Raw genomic sequence first — 5,854 nt, 5'->3', positions numbered from 1 at the left:
TACATTTGACTGAAAATCTTATTTTTCATAATTTCCAAAGGATTAAATTAAATCTTCCTTTTTAAAAAACATATTACAGCTTAATAAAAAATAGAGCACTAAGAAATTGCGTCTGGAGCTCCTAGTGGAGAAAGTTACCATCGGGAGCGAGTAAAAATTCCCCGGGGGTAATCAGGCGTCTTCCTTCCTTTCTGCTCTGATTTTTAAAATGCTTTACAAGCAGGCTACTTTCAGTAATTACTTGTTTGAATGAACGAAAGAAAAAAAGGAACACATGGACATACTTGGGCTCTAGGTAGGACAAGCAGCTGTGTAAGCTGCTCACAGCCCAGAGTGCTGATCTGAGTAAATAATGGCATCTGAAAGCCCTTGCCTTCGTGACATAGGAAAACAGAGCAGGAGGGAGGGCCTCCGTGTCTGTCAGTTTCTACAGTGTGATTCAACGATTCCTGAGAAGGATTCTGGAGTGCCAGATCGGTCTCACTCCGCAAGACACATACCGTTTGGGGCGATGGGACCACAGCATCTATAGTCACCTGAATGTATAACAGGCCTGAAAATGAGCACCTCCTGCGTTAATGCAAACGGGGCTTATTTAGCGATGGCATTTTATCAGAATCACTTAAACTGTATTATTAGATATAAGATTAAAAGCAATTATTCACAGCAGCAATGTTCGGCCAGTACGCATGAGTACAGCTTTATCAGGGCATAGTTCTCAGCTGCAGCCCAGCCCTCCCCCAGAGCCCCTGGAACCTCAGAACCAGCAACCGAAAGCAAAATGCCTGATGCCCTGCCCCCACCCAGCTGGCAGCCCCGTCATGTGTGCTCTGGCCATACCACTTGTTAAAAACATTTTGAATATTACCTCTGTGTCAGTTTATTTACATAGAAAGTTATTTCATATCTTCATGTCCGTTAAACCTGAGTTCACTAGTTTTTACTAATTGCAACATTTCGAAATGGATCATTTCTTTTGTCTAAAATATGTAATAGGTTCCATGGGCATCTATTCAAATTTTGAAAGAGCATTTATACAAATCATGTTAACCCAGTTGCAATGAAATACCAAAGTCTCCAGTTTTACTTTCTCTTTTCTACCAAATAATGTTTTAATAGACGGGTGGTTGTTACCAGAGCTGAAAAATGGTTAATCCTCCTCCTATGGTAACCTCTGTGTATGTCACACCAAAGAATCACCTCTGTTCTCTCTCCCCAGCCCTGGACAGCCATTCACGTGCCTTTGCTGAACTCTACAAGTAATACTGATGATGCCAGCATTTACTGCTTCCTAATTATTCTGCCCAGGCCCATCTGTAAGAATGCGTTACAGTTACATTTTATAGATCTTCAAGGGCCACCAGCTTGATTAACTGGCATTAATTACACTGTATTTTTCTCATTATCCACTGGGAGTGAGCATTGTTGTTTTAGATGAGATAAAATGTAGCGTAGTGAAACGAGTAACACTTCTCTTTCAGAGTTCTGAAACGGCTGCTCTGTGTTTACCGTGGGAGCCTGGAGTTAGGCGCTGGTGGGAACTCGCGCGCCGAAGCTGTGACAGACGGTGGGGCTCTCGTGGTGTGAGGATCATCTCTCTGTACAGGTGAAGCTGTTAAAGAAGCAGAAAGGATGTGAGCAGGGAATCCAAAACACTAAACTGTGAAATCGTGAAATGAGAAGGAGAAAAAAGACTTGGGTTCACAGAGTTCAGAGACGGGCCTAGAAACGGCCCCATCAGCTGACATGCCAGCAGTCACCCAGCTCCCACTCCGGTCCCAGCTTCCTCTCTGGCGGCCTGGCCCGCGGTGGGCAGAAGCAGCAGGCCCTTCTCTGTGCCAGGTCCTTGGCCTCTCGGGACCGATAGCCAGACTTGACTTTCTCCTCTCCCTCAGCTGACCAGGTTTCAACATTTCAGCTGGTTCGGTGCCTGATTTCAGGAAAGCACACTTAATCAAACAGCCCCAACCAGGCCTTGTCACTCCGGAGGGAGCAGATACTAAGTGGGGACAGCAGCAGCCGGCTGTGTCCGTGTCATCAGGGTGACTGAGCACCGAGCCTGGTGAGGGAAGGAGGCCTTTCGTCTCTGGGCTCAGACAGCTGGTGTCTAGTAAGCACTTCCTTCTGCACAGTGAAAATATGAAGTAATGATACCTCAGCCTCACTGCGTCACCACCTGCCAAGCCATAGAAGTGGTGGTTCTCGCAGACGATGTGATAAATTGTCTTTAAACCCCAAGCGGTGAAACAAGGTCCTGAAACATTTGTCCCTAAGGCTTTGTCCTGGGAAGAGGCAGCTGAGCACAGGGCTTTAGAGCAGTGGCCTTAGACGTCCCGGGTTCATGGCTCAACACACTGCCACTTCGCTAACTATGCCTCTCCCTTCTCCTGACGCAACTTAAGGGTGTCGTCAGGGTTATGCGAGTGGACACATGTGAGGTGCCTAGCAAGATCTCGGGCACACAGTAAGCTTTCAGTAAACGGAATTATTTTAATAGAGACTAAGAAGGGTGAGGTCTAGATATAGCTCATATTATCAGTGCACATGTGTGTAGGAATGTGTGTAACTATCTCTAGGTTGAAAATGTGTCCGCAGAGATCAAAAGTAGTTAGTCATCAGTTTTCTGCTACTTCCTATTGCACAAACTGTTTCCTGTCCCCAGGACTGCTGACACTAGGAAGTAAAAGGACAAATAACTTGATGAAGAGGAGCCCTGATTCCGGGTGGCTGTGTTTTCAGCAGCAGCAACAGTGGATCGACAGCTGGCCCCGGGCCTCTGTGCTCTCTAGGCCCAGTCTTCATTCAGCTGCCCGACTGTAGAAGCAGCTCTGTAGCGGCAGTGGGGGCGGGGGAGGGGATAGCCTGCCCCTCTCCCCACCGCAGCCCTGCAAACAACTGAGCTGGCAGTGAGCGGAGGGTCCTGGGAAGGTCAGTCTTGTGGAAGGCCCAGGCCCAGGGAGGATGGGCCCGCCCTCCTGGAGCCGCATGGTCCCACTTTGGTGTTCTGACATTGACAGTTGTGGGCTGACCCAGGGCTTAAAACATGATGCAGCATCAGGCAGACCAAGGGCTTCCTCCAGGTCTGGGCAGGCCAGTGGCACAGGTGAGCGAACCTGCCCTCAGCAAAACCACACTTTCTCCCTATCTCCACAGACAGCTGCTGAGCAAGGCGGTGAGCCCCCAAACTCCCTTTTTAAAAAATCAGATGCCATGGGAAACAGTAGATCATGTTTCGAGGAATTTAAAATCTGGGAGGAGACAGATGCGCACACTCCCACAAGTGGCTTCTGCAGGTGGGCTCCTTTAGGTCACACTGGAAGACAGTGACAGCTCTAAGTCCCCTGGGCCTGGGTCATCCCTGAAGCAACATGATCACTCCGAGCGAACCCGCAGAAGGCCCAGAAAGTCTAGGTCCTTGGCAAGACAGAGTCCCTGAGCCCGGATTTCCATCACCGATCGCTGTCACCAGGCCCCAGGCCCCAGGCCATTCGTACTGCCTCCAAAAAATCTACCCCAGGAGCCAGAACTTTCTCTCAAGTGATTTTCAGGGCTTCAAGGTGATCTTTACAGCGTCATTTCAAAATGAGGGCTGGAATACACAATTAAATCAAGGTGATGAAAGGAACAGAATGTTTCTAATAAACAGTTTTATAATAATGAGCCCGGCTTCACCGTGAATCACATACTCCATTATAATACTAAAGTTGAATAAAATTTGTGTTTGCATCATAGGTGTTCTTATGACAAAGGGGGACTCACATTGTCACTAGAGACCTGGGGCGCGATTCGTTCTGAATTACAGTTGAACCCCTGACATGATAAGGGCTTGATAGGAATTTCCTTCTCAATATCTATGTTTACGAAAACGGCTTATTGTATCATGTATACAACAATTATTCACCAAGTCAGGGGGATGTTATAGACCACAGCAAAAGACTTAAATCACCCATTTTTTACACCGGATTTTTCCAAGGCAAAGTCTTGGTCATATTATTGAGCCGTGTCACCTGGATGGCACAGATCTGAGCTCGGGACTTGGCCCTCCCTCTTGGTACTGCCCTTTGGTACTCCCCCTCCCCCACCCAGTCTCAAGTTCAACAGCTCTCCTCTCTGCCTCTGCCTTCTCCCATTGTCTCTGTCATCTTGGTCAAGGGTCATTTCCTACCAGCCCAGCAGCCTCTCTGCATACAGTCTTGGAGGCGCCATGAGTTACTTTAATCTTGAAACTTGCTGGTGTGATGTGGTATTATTTTTTATTCGTAATATAATATATGCATATCAACACCATGGTGTGTCTATCCCATAATCTTTTTCTTAATGTCTGTCACTGCATATCTGGATGGGAAACTTCTCTGGCACTTTAATGTAGCTTTAAAAAAATACTTAACATAAAATTTATTATTCTATTAATCCTTCATTGTACGGCATCCACTACCGACGTCACTATCAAGGAAGTAAAGGGGAAGGCAAATATGCTAAGAAGTGAGCTTAATAGCAGTTTGATTTTTCAAGTTCTGAACACAAAAATCCCACTCCTTGCCTGCTAGCTCATATTTTTAACTCATTTGTCTCTCCACCCCGTAGTATTTCTGTAGCTTTAGTCCTCCCATATATTCTAAAGTTCGGGTAGGTTCAAGATGGCTCGAGAAGGCTTTAAGATTCTGTGTTCTGTCTGAAGTGGTTCACGAGATATACGTGGGTGAGCAGAGATCCAGGTTTCTGTAAAATGTTAACCACAGGAAAATACGAGGAAGCGTTAGAGACCTACGACCTGTCCTTTATTTTTTTGTTAGAATTGGATTCAATTAGTGGTCAACTTCACAAAACTAGAGAACACCGTCATTCACTAACCGTTTTCCCTCTTCAAGAGTCAAAAAGAGGCCTCAGATCTGGGGAGAAAATCTTCATGCTAATTAAAGCTCACAGTTTGTTCTGTCTGGGCCTCATCTGCACAGCAACCAGAAACGTCCATGGCCCAGCAGTTTTAACCGAATAGTTCAGGAGCCAGTGTTTGCCCTTTGCAATGGTAAGCCTGGAGCGATTTCAGCTGTCAAGCATCTCAGATCCCCAGATTCTTACAAAGGAGCTTTGCAAAGCTTGTAGTCTTTCCTTCCTAATTTAATTTAAACTGCACTCGTAATAAAGAGGCAAGTGCACGCACTGGCTTCCCCCTAACGCTGGCGTAAAATCCTGTATGACACAGATCCCTCTTGGGTCTGAAAGTTAAGTTCTAGAAGTATCTCAAGAACTGTGTCCACCCCCGCCACTCCCTGGCCTTAGCCAGCGCCATTCTCCAGCTCCCCCGGCCCCACGGTGTTCTTCCCCGCCAGCCCCTGGCAATGGAGCCGCTCACTTCTCCTTTCCAGCTCCTTCCGCAGTCCCTCTCCCCGGCTCCCGTCCCCCATCCTCCTCCTCCGGCCCACTGCAGGACAGACAGACGCAGCTTCCTCAGCCCCTCAGCCCCACTGCCTCCAGAACAAACACAAACCAGAAAAAGGACAAAGGAGTTTTAGTTATAGAAAGGTCAGAGTTTTAAAAATTACAAACACTGGGAAAATTACAAGGTTGCTAAAGAACCTCAGAAAAATCCAGCAGGGGTTTACAGAGCCTGACCTCATTTCCATTTCAATGGAGACCGGTAAACCATTGCCAATCTCTCCCAAACATTTTCTGTAGTTAGAGGCCCCTGGGCGCCTTCCCAGTCCCTGGGGTGTGCTGCCCTAACTGTTGGGGGCGGGGGGGAGGAAGGACTGTCCAGGCCCCGTTTCTGACCCTTTGCCAAAGGAATCCTTTCTCCTTCCCCCCAAGGCTCCTCCCATGGGCTTCAGGCTACTTGCTCTGACCTTCAGTTTGC

The 5,854-nt window shown here is 47.4% G+C and overlaps 1 long non-coding RNA gene across 1 annotated transcript; it reads left to right on the top strand.

Annotated features, from left to right (window-relative positions):
• The first annotated feature begins 701 nt into the window (after nucleotides 1-701).
• LOC112482316 lies at nucleotides 702-3,660 on the top strand. Its single transcript, XR_003047274.1, has 2 exons — nucleotides 702-1,606; nucleotides 2,663-3,660. It is a non-coding gene; the product is annotated as an uncharacterized LOC112482316 (long non-coding RNA).
• Nucleotides 3,661-5,854: the final 2,194 nt, after the last annotated feature.

The sequence above is a fragment of the Pteropus alecto genome, unplaced genomic scaffold, assembly GCF_000325575.1.
Source record: "Pteropus alecto unplaced genomic scaffold, ASM32557v1 scaffold195, whole genome shotgun sequence".
In the NCBI taxonomy this organism is placed as follows: domain Eukaryota; kingdom Metazoa; phylum Chordata; class Mammalia; order Chiroptera; family Pteropodidae; genus Pteropus; species Pteropus alecto.
This window is presented reverse-complemented; position numbering and strand designations above follow the sequence as displayed.